General features: G+C 50.8%; 1 long non-coding RNA gene across 5 annotated transcripts; it reads left to right on the forward strand.

Annotated features, from left to right (window-relative positions):
- The first annotated feature begins 6,880 nt into the window (after positions 1–6,880).
- Gm12984 lies at positions 6,881–11,673 on the forward strand. 5 transcript variants are annotated; one of them, XR_003955127.1, is made up of 4 exons: positions 6,881–8,182; positions 9,453–9,577; positions 9,709–9,807; positions 10,128–11,673. It is a non-coding gene; the product is annotated as a predicted gene 12984 (long non-coding RNA). The 5 variants fall into 5 exon arrangements; XR_003955129.1 differs by having other exon boundaries at positions 6,881–8,130; XR_003955126.1 differs by having other exon boundaries at positions 9,453–9,807.
- The last annotated feature ends 2,807 nt before the right edge of the window (positions 11,674–14,480 follow it).

Raw genomic sequence — 14,480 nt, forward strand, 5'->3', positions numbered from 1 at the left:
ACTAGTTGCCACTGTCCTGGGGGGCAGCAGGCTGGCAGGGGAGGCAGGAATTGAGAGCTGCAAAGGTACAAGGTACAAGCTCTGCCCCGCCCTTTCCATCTACTTCAGTCTTCACGGTCTATGGGAAAGTGGGTATTTCTTTTTGTGCCTCTTTCCCCCCCCGCCCCCCCGACAGGGTTTCTCTGTATAGCCCTGGCTGTCCTGGAACTCACTCTGGAGCCCAGGCTGGCCTCAAACTCAGAAATCCACCTGCCTCTGCCTCCCAAGTGCTGGGATTAAAGGCATGCGTCACCATTGCCAGGCTTGTGGTGTTTTAAGACAGGATTTATCTGTGTATCCCTGGCTGTCCTGGAACTCACTCTGTAGCCCAGGCTAGCTCGAACTTGTAGATCTGCCTGCCTCTGCCTCCTGAGTGCTGGGACTAGAGGTGTGTGCCAATACACTACTTTATTTCATCTAGGATTCCTGTTCTATTTTGTTGGAGACAGGGTCACACTATGTAGTGCAGGCTGGCCTCTGCTGATCTATACCTCTTGAGTGCTGAGATTAAAGATGTACATTGTGGCCTTAAGTTTTGTTTGTTGAGGCAAAGTCTTCAGGTAAAGCTAGGCTGACCTCGAACTTACTATGTAGTTCAAATTGGCCTTGAACTCCAGATCCTCCCACCTCCAACCCCTGAGGGCTGAGATTACAGATAAATGTCACCGCACCCTACTTTAGAGTCCTTTAATGCAAACAGGGAAGGCCTATTTTGGCTTACTAAGAAAAGGAAGGAATAGACGGGAAGGATTCAGGACGGCCCACGGACTAGAGAGCAGCTGAGCTAGGCCTTGGACCACCTATAAACAATGCTTCAGGAACCTGACAGTGGGCAGAGTGAAGGCCACCTGGTTCCCTTAATGATAGACCAGGTCCTCAAACCTGAAGAAAAGGAAGTGGTAAGGCTGGGTTGTTCGGTGGTGGAGTGCTTTCATTCCTGTGTTTCAAACTCAGTCCCGCAAGGAATAAATGAGCAAAGGAAGAAGTGGGCGTGGTGGTGGGTGGGGCACTGGGAGGGGCAGCCCAAACAGCCCTACCTCCTCATCAGGTGCAGAATGAAGGGAGCAGAGGGAGGTTCCTTGTGGCTGTGAAACTCACAGGAATCCGACCTGATACCATGCTCTCTCATCATCCCAGGTTCGGGATGACTGTGTGTCCCTGGGCACTGTCACATCTCTCCTGGAGTTCCTCCATCTGAGAAAGGAAGTAAATTAGCTCCTCCCACCCATCCGCCCACACACAAGCTCTCAGGCTCGTGCACGCATTCAAGTGCACACATGAATTCAGGAGTCAGTTCTTTTTCCACCCTAGGGTCTATTCTTGGAGCCTAGGTCAGCATACCTCTTTGCCCAGCATTACACAGCGAGCCATCTCAGTGGCTGGCCATATTCTTTTGATTATTCGTGAGACTGAAAGAACCTAGTGGGGAAACTCCCACTCAATTTCTGTTCGGCGCGCACCCAAGAATCATGAACAGACGACCAACTTGATGTAAGAACACGAGCTAGTTTAATGGCGGAGCTCCGGGTCGAAGCGTATCCTCACGCAGGAGACAGTGGTTTCGACCCGAGGCTTGGAAGCTAGGGACTTTTATAGAAAAGGGGTGGGGCTGGGGGAAGAATTGGCGCGGTTTCATATGATTGGTTCATTTAAACATCAGCAGGGAGGAATTGGCGCGGTTTCACATGATTGGTTCATTTAAACATCAGCAGACTGTCAGAAGGGCGGGAGATAGGGAGGTACTAGGCCAGTCAGGACATGTGACGATGGGCCTGCCCGGGCATGTCCTGGCCTGTTCTGCTATTTTCTCAGCCCCAGGTTTTAAAGCTCACAAACAACTCTTTGGGCTATTTGACATAAATTACATGAATCACAGGTCTCAAGGTTTATTTCCTTTCAAGACAAGGTCTCATGTGTCCCAGGTGTATCCCTGATGTGTCCCAGGCTGGCCTTGAACTTGTGATCCAGTTCAGCCTCTGGAATGCTGGAATTACAAGTGTAGTCACCAAGCTCAGACCTCCCTTAGTTTTCAAAGTCCTTAGTAAAGTTCCCAGAGGAAAAGAAAGAGTGCTCCCAGAGCACTTGCTCAACAGAAAGGATGAATCACTGATGAAAGAATGTCAGGCATTCCTGAAGATGACTTACACTGGATGCTGTCTGTCACCAAGTAGAAAAACACCCCTTCTTCCAGAAGGCCCCGTAGGGCAAAAGGCAGCACAGGCCAGGGCCCTCACACGGTGCTTCTAGAACCCACACAGAGAGTGGGCTACCGGTCGCTAGATCCTGGTGCCTTTGATGAAGGCACAACTAGACTTGTGGCAGGCACTGAGACCTTGAACAGAGGATAAACTAATATTATCCTTGGACCTCAGTTTCTACCTCTGTCAAATAGGAACCAATTCACTGCCACAAGCCAGCCTTACGGGGTCTTTCTGAGGCCAAGGCAGAGAAAGAAAGCTCGAGGGTAGGCACGGTGGTGCTTTGCCTGTGAACCCAGCGCTTGGGAGGCAGAGGCAGAAGGCAGAGGTGGAGACAGAGATGGAGGCAGAGGCAGAGGCAGGTGAATCACAGACCTTCCAGGCCACTTAGGGCTCCACAATGAGACCCTGTCTCAAAAATAATGCAAAATTCAAAATGTCTGGGGAGATGGTCCAGTTGGTAAAGTGCTACCCAAGCCCAAGGGTCTCGGTTCCATCTTAGGAACACACAGAAGAAAGCCCGGCATGGTGGCTTCCATGTGTCTGTAGTTGCCTGTGGATGCCAAGGGGCATAGGAACTGTAGTTACAGACAGTTGTGAGCCTCCTGACTTGGGCACTGGGAGCCAAACCAAACAGAGCAGTTGTTTCCCTTAACTGCTACTTCATCTCTCCAACTCTGTCAAGGTTTTTTTTTTTGGGGGGGGGGTGTTCGAGACAGGGTTTCTCTGTATAGCCCTGGCTGTCCTGGAACTCACTCTGTAGACCAGGATGGCCTCAAACTCAGAAATCTGCCTCCCTCTGCCTCCCAAGTGCTGGGATTAAAGGTGTGCGGCACCACTGCCCAGCCAGATGGCCGTGGGTGCTGGGAACTGAACGCTTATATTTTTGGTTGTGAGCCTAGCCTTTAATGGCTGAGTCATCTCTCCAGCCCCCTGGCAAGGTTTTTAAACATTTATTTACTCAGCTGTGTGTGACCATGTCTGTGTGTGTGCACACATGCGCACATAGGTCTATGTACACAGGCACACACGTGGAGTTTTTAGGACAGCGCTCAGGAGTGGGCTCTCCCCGTTCACCGTGTGGATCCCACAGATAGAACACAGGCTTTAGGCTTGGTGGCAAGCGTCCTCACCTGCTGAGCCATCTCGGGAACCCTGCATTGACTTGTCCCAGGCTGACCCTGAACTCACTGCATAGCTGAGAATGACCTTGAACTTCTAGTCTTCCAGTGTCCCTCTCCTGAGCTCTGAACTTTAGGTGTGTGCCCCAGATCCTGCTAACTTACGATCCTTTCCTTCAGTTAACACTATAGTAGACTCTGATGTTACCTCCCTCATTTTAGAGATAAAGAGACTGAAGTTCCTAGAAAGGAGAGACTAGACCTCAAATTTAGGCAACCTGGCTTGTTGTTGTTGTTGTTGTTGTTGTTGTTGTTGTTTCCCCCAGATTGAGGGGCCGTTTCACTATGTAGTTCAGGCTGGCCTTATACTTCTGTGACTCCTCCTGCCTCAGCCTCCCAAGTGCTGGGATTATAGATGTTTGCCTTCCATGGCTAGCTCAGCTCCTCTCATTGGTTCCGGGGATTCTGCAGGCTGGCTGAGCCGGGCTGGCATCCTCTGGTGGAGATGCTGGGGTACTTGGCGGTTGCTCTCAAACCATGACCAGACCCAGTGTGAGCCAAGGTTTCCTCTCTCACATCTCTGAAAGCTACTGCTGGTTGTCAACTTGGAACTCAGGTGGGAAAATTAGCCTAAATACCAAACAGGGTCTTTTCAGTGCCCCGGGCAAAACATGGTGGCTGCCTTCCAAGAACCAACTTCCCAGGAAATGGGAAATAGTCCCTGTAATGTCCCAAGATTGAAGTCATTTTGTTCATACTCTGTTGGTCAAATAGTCAGTGACCCCGTGTTCAAGGGGAGGGCATACACAACCCTCCGTCTAGCAAATCCAAGGAAGATGAGGCGTTTGTCTTGGAACCGTCGCTGTCTTCGTTTTCTCCAAGTCCTTTTAGGAGGGGCCCCCTTTTCCTAGGCAACTTCTTCCTCCTTCTGTATATTCAGATTCCACTTTAAAACTAATTATGTGGAGGCTTGGAGAGGTGGCTCAGAGGTTAGGAGCACTGACTGCTCTTCCAGAGGTCCAGAGTTCAGATCCCAGCAAGCACATGGTGGCTCACAACCACCTGGAATGAGATCTGACACCCTCTTCTGGTGTGTCTGAAGACAGTTACAGTGTACTTATGTATAATAATAAATAAATCTTAAAAAAAAAAAAAACCCATGCTAAGTGTGGTGGCGCACGCCTTTAATCCCAGCACTTGGGAGGCAGAGGCAGGCGAATTTCTAAGTTCGAGACCAGCCTGGTCTACAAAGTGAGTTCCAGGACAGCCAGGGCTACACAGAGAAACCCTGTCTCAAAAACAAAAACAAAAACAAACAAACAAAAAAACCCCAACCTAATTATGTGTTCCTCTGCCACAGCTTATGCATGGAGGTGAAGGTCAAACAAACTTTGGAGAATTGGGTCTCTCCTACCACTTTTTTTTTAAAGACGTATTCATTTATTACAGGTAAGTACACTGTAGCTGTCTTCAGACACTCCAGAAGAGGGCATCAGGTCTCATTACAGATGGGTGTGAGCCACCATGTGGTTGCTGGGATTTGAACTCAGGACCTGCGGAAGAACAGTCAGTGCTCTTACCCACTGAGCCACCTCTCCAACCCCTCTCCTACCACTTTTAAATGGGCTCCAGGGATCGAACTCAGGTTGCCAGGTTTGTGCAACAAGCGCCTTTACCTTCTGAGCCCTCTCATTGGCCCACTTTAGCTTTTTGTTTTGTTTCAGACTGGGTCTCATTATGCAGCCCTGGCTGGCCTGGAAATGGCCACATAAACTAAGCTTGCCTCTGCCTCTTGAATGGTGTTATGTCACCACACTAAGCTTGGCCTTTTCCTTTTTGAATTTTTTTTTCTTTCCTTTTTTGAGACAGAGTTTTTCTGTGTAGCCCTGGCTGTCCTGGAACTTACTCTGTAGACCAGGCTGACCTTCAACTCATAGAGATCCACTTGCCACTGCCTCCCAAGTTCTGAGATTAAAGTGGTGTGCGTGTGTGTGTATGTGTGTGTGTGCCACCACTGCCCAGCTGGGCTTCAGCTTTTTCTTATTTATTCTTCTTATTCTTATTATTTGAGACAGGGTTTCTCTGCATAGTTTTGGCTGTCCTGGAACTCAATTTGTAGACTAAGTTGGCCTCGAATTCAGAGATCCACCTGCCTCTGTCTCCATTAGGATTCAAGGCGAGCACCACCACAGCCCGCCTGCTTTTTTTTTTTTTTTTTTCTTCCATCATGAAATGCCTCAGGAGACTCCCTGATTCAACAGTCTGGTAGCCAATGGGATAGAAGTCGCTCTTCAGACCATCCTCATCTTTGCCAGGACAGTCAGATCCCCACTCCCCCTTCCTGCTCCAGTGTTACCTCCTGCCTCCACCATTACCTTACTTCCCTGAACAGTGACGTCCTCTGCCTTTTCGTTCCAGTGCAAGACAGCAATAGGAGGGTGGGGTGGATCTCTTCCTACAGTGGTAACAGTCTTCAAGCCAGAACTATTCAGCGGAACACATGCAGTTTCTTCCCCAGGAGGAACCCAATCGACTGATGGGATGTTTCCAAGCTCAGAATTTGTCTTAGTCAGGCTTTCTATTCCTGCACAAACATCATGACCAAGAAGCAAGTTGGGGAGGAAAGGGTTTATTCAGCTTACACTTCCACATTGCTGTTCATCACTAAAGGAAGTCAGGACTGGAACTCAAGCAGGTCAGGAAGCAGGAGCTGATGCAGAGGCCATGGAGGGATATTCTTTACTGGCTTGCTTCCTTTGGCTTGCTCAGGTTGCTCTCTTATAGAACCAAGACTACCAGCCCAGAGATGGTCCCACCCACAAGGGGCCTTTCCCCCTTGATCACTAATTGAGAAAATGCCTTACAGTTGGATCTCATGGAGGCATCTCCTCAACTGGATCCTTTCTCTGTGATAACTCCAGCTGTGTCAAGTTGACACAAAACTAGCCAGTACAGGATTGGAGGAGCCCTTGTGGATGTCCCCCAACCCCACCCCCCAGCACAGCACTCTGCAATCCTTGTTCCTGGGAGGGGGTGTCATTTCTTGAGCTAGCCACAGAGGTTCCATACAGATAGCACCCTGTGGCTGCTTGTGTTAGGAAAATGCTGGGTCACACAGCCTCACTGACAGCCTTGCCAAACAGTATTTTCCATGAGGAAAGAGTTGCTTTAATCCATGTGTGCAACGAGGGCCACCGGTAGGCCTTCCCAGGACATAGGGCTTGTGGCATGTAGGGCCTCATGCTCCTGTCCTGTTGTATGGCCGGCCCGAGGCCTACATGAACCGGGTACACCTGGGAGGCAGGCTGGGGCTGAAAGAAACTTAGACTGCAAGAGAAATGAATGGAGACCAAGACAACGTTCCTGTTCAAGGCCCGCAAGCTTACTAAGAGACTGTGCTTATAAGGGGAAGGCCCATCCCCCTGCCAGTCCACTCTTGGTGCCTGGAGCCATTCTGTCAGCACTTGGTCGCCAGGCTGGTTGCTTATTCAGGAATGTCTCAGGAAGACAGGTTCAGCCTCTCTCAGCAGGTAGCAGAATCTCAGGGCAGTTGTCACTTCAAAAAGGAGCCAGCCAAGTCGGAAAGCTGCACCACAGCTGGCCCCACCTCAGTGGCCACAAGGTTTGTACCAGCCCTCTTCAGGCTGGGGGAGGCTACACTGTCCCCTCTTCTTGAATCCTGGGATTACAGCATGTACCGTTGTACCCAGTTTTATGCCATGCTAAAGACTGAACCCACGGCTGCGAGCATGAGCATGCCAGGCAACCACTCCACCAGCTGAGTAACTACATCCTCCCTGTCTAGGGCTTTAAATCATACCGACTGACTAAAGTCAAGACCCTCCTGCCTCTGCCTCCTGAGAACGGGATTAAAGGTTCGTGCCTTTAATCCTGACTCAGAATTCTTAGCGTTCATTAGGTGTGGACTTTTGATAAAAATGTCCCACTTATGGTAGTGTCTCCTCCCAGGCCTCTCAGCTTGGGAAGTGCTCCTCAGTTGGCAAATGGAGGCACTGAGTCTTGGGAAGGGGTGGAGACTTATTCCAGGTCACTCAGCAAGCCTGATGCCCCAGCTGAGGCCCGGATTCTAGACTCCTCCCTCTCCTGGCTGACCTCTGCCTCTGGGCTTCTTGCCAGCCACAAGCACTAAGGCCAAGCAGGACACACAGCCATCTTAGTGCGGGCTCCCAGGCAGAAGCCAACACATTTAGCACACTTCTTTCTTAACCTGGTTGGGTGGCTTTTAGCAGCCCAAATATATACATGGGGAAACTGAAGTTCAAAGAGGGCAAGAACTTTGCCTAACGAGATAAGGGGTCGCCTTAGAATGAGCAGAATGTCCAAAATGAGCCATCGGGAGGAAGAAAGCGGGGCCACAGGGAGGAAGGAGAATTACATCGCCGTAAACAATGAACAATGTTTTCGGGTGTGTTCAAGAGCACCCGGAACTGGCCCCATGCCAGAGAAAAGTCAGAGGAAGCAAACAAATCCTTTGCAAAACCCAAAGCCAACTGTGGTTCCCCCAATTCTGCTTAGGGGTAGGGCAGGAGGTCCTATAGGGCGATCCTATAGGTTGGCTATCAACCAATTGGATCCCTGGTGTGAGTGCTCTGGCCAATAGGGACTGGAGCTGGCATTTACACCTTGTAAGGTGGACTGTAGCAGCCCAAGGATCACCAGGAAGGAGCCAGGGATCCGTTGGGTTCTGTCAGTTAAAACTTTGCATAACGGCCTCAGCCACAGACGTGAGCTAGTTCTGGAGAAAGGATGACGTAAGGGTCCTGGAACAATGGGAAGCCAGGGACAAAGGATGGTGTTGTGCGTGTGCGTGGGTGCAAAGACTTCTCGGCGTTGCAGAGGGGGGTTGGAAAAGGATGGGGAGTGCCTAGTTCCGGCTCCCCACCCTCCACGCCCCATACCTCTCTCAGTTCACACAGCCCTTGTGGGCAAGCAGTGGCCCTTGACCTTGGTATTTCCCTGCGCCAGCTAGGTCATGGCATTCACTGCTGTGATGTGGAGAGCCCAGAAAGCTGGGCTGAGGTAACCAGGAACTCAGTTACCACTCAGCAGGGAGGAAGGAAAACAGACGTGGACTTTCCAGCCCAGAGAGACCTGGGAATGTTTCTCCTTCTCGTTATTTATGTCAAATTTTACCCAGTTTCCTCTGTCCAGAAGCTCTTTGAGACGACGTCGTTGGCTTTAGTCAATCTGAGAACAGAATCATCAGACTTGCCTGACAGAGTGGCCCCACAGATAGCATAAGTTTAAAATAGTCCATTAAACCTGTCTGTGGCCGCCTAAGCCTCGGCCACATTCCTCTGGATGGACTCGCGGTTGTTGGCACTTCCCGGGCACATACAGCCTCACGTACCTCTACAAGAACACAGACTCGCTCTGGTCGTTCTTCACATCCAGGCGTGGCCTGCTCCTTCTGGGGGTCCAGCGAGAGTTTGTTTCAGACAGGCTTTCTCTATGTAGCTCATGATCCTGGAACTCATAGGAGTGAGGAGACCAGGCTGTCCCGGAACTCACTGTAGAGACCAGGCTGTCCTGGAACTCACAGACATCCACCTGACTCTGTCCCCCAAGAGCTATAATCAAAACTATGTGCCACAATGGCTGGCATTCCAGTGTTCATTTCTTTTTTTTTTAAATAGTCTAGTTTGTTTGTTTTTCCTTGCTATTCGAGTAAGACTCAGTCTCATGTAGCCTAAGCTGGATTTGAACTTGCTATGTCATGAGAGAGGACCCTCCTCCTGACCCCATACAGGGGTTGTACAGTGAGCCACCATGCCCAGTTTTGTGTATTTGGGTAGTGCTAAGAGGGAGCCCAGGGTTTCATGCATTAGACGCACTACCCACTGGACTACTCTCTCCTACCCTATATTCTAATTTCTCTCCCTCCCTTTCTTTCCTTATTCTCTCTCTCTCTCTCTCCCTTCTCCCCTCTCTCTCTTTTGAGATATGATCTCTTGTATTCACGTATCCCAGGCAAACTTCTAATCACTATGTAGCTGAACTGATTCTCCTGTCTCCACCTCTCAAGGGTTGGCAGCGCAATGGGTATTCTGTCTGGTTTTCTGGGTTCCCTTAGGGTTGCACAAGGACCCTGATGGGTCACATCAGGATCACATCCCGTGTCTGAGCTGGCCCAGTCGGTTTGTTCCTGGCAAGTGCATTCATGTGTAGGTGTTGAGATGGATTCCTGTTTGTGTGCCTGTGAGTGCCTTAGCCTTGTGAGAGCATAGCCATTGTCCCTGGTACCTGGCTTCCCGATGGCCATGGGGGCTGGGAATGAGCTGGGTTCCGACAGTCGGCTGTCACCTGAGCCTGCTTTTCCTGTGTGTTAGGTACTCAGAAACATGCCTCCCAGTCATTCACTCAGCCAGTCTGGCGGTGTGCGTTGAGAGCCGGCGGGCGCTAAGCCTTGTCCTGGGCCATGGACTGAGGTCAGGAGAACAGAAAGCGCAGCAGAAAGTGCACAACCGGCCTCAGTTTCCCTGTCTCCAAAACAAGACACTTTGTCTCAAACTTCTGGAGGTGCCTCTGAGTAGAAGTGTCTGTGGTGTATTAGGCTGTGAGCACTCCTTGTCTGTCAAGCCTGCATCTCTACCTCAGACTCCTGGACAGGGGCTGGGAAGGAGACCGGGAACCGGAGAGCCTGGGTGGTTGGGTGGCAATGGGCTCGGGTTGCAAGCTGGCCTGGCCTGCCAGCTGGCTTGTCCTCAGCCCCTCAGTGTGCCTTTGTCCTTCCCTGGTCATTGCTCAGGGTCCCTACTTGGCTCAGAGCAGTCTCATCTGACCTTGGACTCACCGTGTGAACCTCCAGCTTGACCCCTAGGCATGCTGGGATCCTGGAATACCAAGCGAAGTTCAGATACCAGCATTTTCCATCTGTCTTATCTCAGGCAAGCTTTTTACTCTCCCCTGTGAAACGAGGGAGAGATACCCACCCCTCCAGCTAACGGGATGAGAAATGGCTTGTACGTTAAGCATTCTGCTTCGAAATGAGCAAAGCTGTTATTACAGACCCCTGATGAGTCTCTGTCCCACCTTTGGGGGTGGGTGATAAAGGCAACAGACCCAGCAAACCTTGGAGCCTGCTCAGCTCCGCCTCTCTCTGGATGGAAGACTTCAAGCAAATCCCTTCCTTTGCGGACCTCCTCTTCCTCGCAGAAGCAGAGGCTGGGGGCCTTTTGCCTTCTGTCTCCCGGGCCTCTGAGCATTTTGCCTCAGGAGGTATTGCCTGAATGACCTGTTCCATTAAAGCATTTCCTGACCAAGACTGATTTAAGCAATTCTGGTTAGTTCTGGAAATTCCAGACAGTAAGGGAAAACCTGAAGAGCTTCTGGGCGGGGCTCACATCTCTCTTTCCCTCCTTCCAGAAGCACCCCCTCCCTCAAGTGATGGGGATGATACGAAGGATGAGAAGGGATCCTGTTTGCCTCTGAGTGGAGTGGGGTGGGGCCTTTGTTGGTCCCTGGCCCCCTAAAACCATTGCAGCCCTCATGGGGGTGAAAGGAAGAAAGCACGAGTGGAACTCATGGGGAGCGAGCCATCTTGAGTCTGGCAGGCCTGGATTAAGAATCTGGGGCCCCACTGGGTGTGTGGTGGCACACACACAGCACTCTGGAAGCAGAGGCAGGCAGATCTCTGTGAGTTCAAGGCCAGCCTGGTCTACAGAGTGAGTTCCAGGACAGCCAGAGCTATGCAGAGAGACCATGTTTAAAACAAAAACAAACACCCTCCCCCAAACAAACAAATAACGAAGGAGAATAAGTAAATAAAGATGAAGACAGGATGCTGGCCTCCCACCCACTGCCTTCTTCTCAGTCAGTTGTCCAGTGTGTGTCTGACTCACTCCCCTTCGCCCTACCTCCTTCACACTGTGGCGCCTGCCCAGCTTGACTGCTGTCCCCAAGGAGAATCCAGAGAAAACATTAACCCGAAGCCATGGAGTGCATCTATGGAGTTCCAAGGTATGCAACCCCAGAGTCTCAGCCCGTGGGAAGCCAAGCCAAGTAGACAAACCAGTGTAGACAGGCTGGTGGTCAGCTCTGTCATCAGACAGCTTTGCTCACTTCCCCAGGCCTTGCGTCCACACGTTGCAAACAGTGGGACTGTGAGGAACGAGTAGGTGCTCAGGTGCCTGGAGACAGAGGTGTCTTTAGTTCCTCGGTCACCTCCCACCCACCTCGAGACCTTTAAAAGCCTGCAGTTGCCAGCACTCAGAAGAAAGGCTGTGACACCCGGACACCGATGTGTGCATAAACCCAGCACCAGGGAGGCCAAGGCAGGAAGAGAACCGCTCAGAGCCTGAACATCAAGACCTTGGGTTGGGGGTCTGGAGAGATGGCTCAGCGGTTAAGAGCACTGACTGCCCTTCCAGAGGTCCTGAGTTAAAATCCCAGCAACCACATGGTGGCTCACAACCATCTATAATGGAATCCCATTCCCTCTTCTGGTGTGTCTGAAGATAGCTACAATGTACTCATATTTAAAAAAAAAAAAAAAGCCCTTGGGTTGGGAGTGTAGCCAAGTGGTAGAATGTTTGCCTAGCATGCACAAGGTTCTGGGTTCAAATCCTGTCACAGGTTTAAAACAAAGAGTTGAGTATAATTTCATACTTGGAAGCTGGAGGCACCAGGATCAAGAGTTCAAGGTCAAGTCAGACAGACATCAATGAATGGGAGGAGAGGCCCTTTGTCCTATGAAGGCTCTATTTCCCAGTGTGGGGAAATGCCAGGGCCTGGAAGTGGGCGCACTGGCTGCTCTTGCAGAGGACCTGGGATGGATTCTCAGCACCAATGTGGCATCTCACGACTGTGTGTAACTCCAGTTCCAGGGGGTCTAATACTGTCTTCTGAACTTTGAGGGCACTGTGTGCTCAGGATGCACATATAGACATACAGGCAAAACACCCATAATAATAAATACCACCTTAACCTGCACATGTGAACTACATGGCGACTTATGTCAATTTTTTTTTTTTTGAGACAGAGTTTCTCTGTATAGCCTTGGCTGTCCTGGAACTCACTCTGTAGACCAGGCTGGCCTCAAACTCAGAGATCCACCTGCCTCTGCCTCCCAAGTGCTGGGATTAAAGGTGTGTGCCACCACGCCCGGCGATTTATGTCAATTTTATTGCAATAGAAATGCAACAAGACAAAAAAATCTTGTGAAAACTGTGGCTCATTTGTAGGGCGCTTTTTTTTTTTTTTTTTTTTTTTTTGGTTTTTTCGAGACAGGGTTTCTCTGAATAGCCCTGGCTGTCCTGGAGCTCACTTTGTAGACCAGGCTGGCCTCGAACTCAGAAATCCGCTTGCCTCTGCCTCCTGAGTGCTTGTAGGGCGCTTTTTTGTTTGTTTGCTTGTTTTTCGAGACAGGCTTTCTCTGTGTAGCCCTGGCTGTCCTGGAGCTCACTTTGTAGACCAGTCTGGCCTCAAACTCAGAGATCTGCCTGCCTCTGCTCCCAAGTGTAGGGCGCTTTTTAAAAACACATGCTCAACCCTGGGCTCAAGCCCTCCCAATACAAAACCAAGAGAAAAAAAAAAAAAAAAGACTCTCGTGTAAATTCCCCAAATGAAAGGTGAAGATCAGCAGCCCTAGGTGCTGAGATGAGACGGACAAGCAACCTGTGCCCTCGGCTTCCTCCCTGAGCCCATGAACCTGATCCCAGTGAACAGACTTAGAAATCCCGTAGGAGCCTTTGACAGAGGGACCTAGGGACTCAGTGGAGCAGAGCGGAGCAGAAGTGGGGGTCCTGCTATGAGCGATCAGAGCTCTTGGTGACTGGCACTGGAGATGACCCAGGAGCACACCCACCGTAGTCGATGCTAAGCCTTCAGTGGAACCTGGAGGGAACCCAAGGGGAGCACTGTCCCGCACAGTCCTCAAAGGGTTCTCAGACAGTGATAGAGTCAAGACTGGGGAAACATAGCCACTCCCAGAGTATCACACCCCTGGGACTGAGCCCTGCCATCCACCAACAGAGGGGGGGTGTAGGGTACACTTCTGCACCAGCCGAGAAGGACTCAGGACGCTTCGTGACCCTGTGGTGAGGCTCTGCATCAGAAACACAGTATGCGGAGTCCTTGGGCTACGGTTTTCTGTAGTCCAGGAATGAAGCTGCTGCCCAGAGAAGGGACTCCCAACCCCAGCGGGAGAGCTGGGCAGCCATCTGATCCACTGCAGCTGTGGGGAGGGTGGATTCAGTGCAGGGCAGGACCATGGCAGAGAGGCTGCCAGTGGGAGGGGCTTTCCCAGACAGCCTTCTGTATGGCTGATGCCAAGGCTAGGGTCAGATGATGACAGATTTCCTGCTGAGCCCTCTGAAATGTTTGGAACTCGGCAATGACAGTCCAGAAGTTTCTGTTTCCCTGGAAGGCTCTGAAAGGAGAGTTCTAGATAAAGACTCCCGGTTTTGTTTTTGTCCTCTTACCCTGCCTGAACTATCCTGGCACCTCCACTGGGGTGGAACAATGGCTCTGAGACACTTGGCCACTTCCTGTCTCGCATCAGCATTTATTTAAGAAGCCCACTTCTTGGGTTTCGCAGAGGCACACTCTTCTCCGAGACCCACTGAAAAGCCATCTCTAGCTTTCAGTTCAACGCAAAGCATCGCTTCATTCTACAGACGAGGAAACTGAGGCCTGGAGAAGGTCAACTCAGCCTCCCCGTCCTTGCCACACCCTTCAGCTTCCAAGAATGCCTCAAGAGGGAGTGTTAGGTGACAGGAAACAGAAACACAGAAACGCTAGCTTTGAGGCACTAAAGCTGGGCCTGCCTCCCCCTCTCCTGCTTGCTTTGGCTAGAGTTGTCCCTTCCCCTCGGGACTTCAGTTGCCTTATCTTGTAAACGCAGATAATTATAGCAACCGCTCTCCAGGGTTGACGTGTAAATGAGAAGAGCTGGTCATCTGTCGCGAGCTCGGTGCACTGTAAGCTGAAGACACTGAGCAAAATGAACAGCCCTGTTTAGTCATGGTGACAACTCGAATGTGCAATACCCCCACCCAGAGACCCATGCATTGTACACTCCAGCTTGTGGGAGGTTGGGAAACCTTCGGGGCATTATACACATAGGTCACTGTTTGGTAGTGCTTCCGATCCACCAAGATAC

Source organism: Mus musculus, chromosome 4, assembly GCF_000001635.26.
Source record: "Mus musculus strain C57BL/6J chromosome 4, GRCm38.p6 C57BL/6J".
Taxonomy (NCBI): domain Eukaryota; kingdom Metazoa; phylum Chordata; class Mammalia; order Rodentia; family Muridae; genus Mus; species Mus musculus.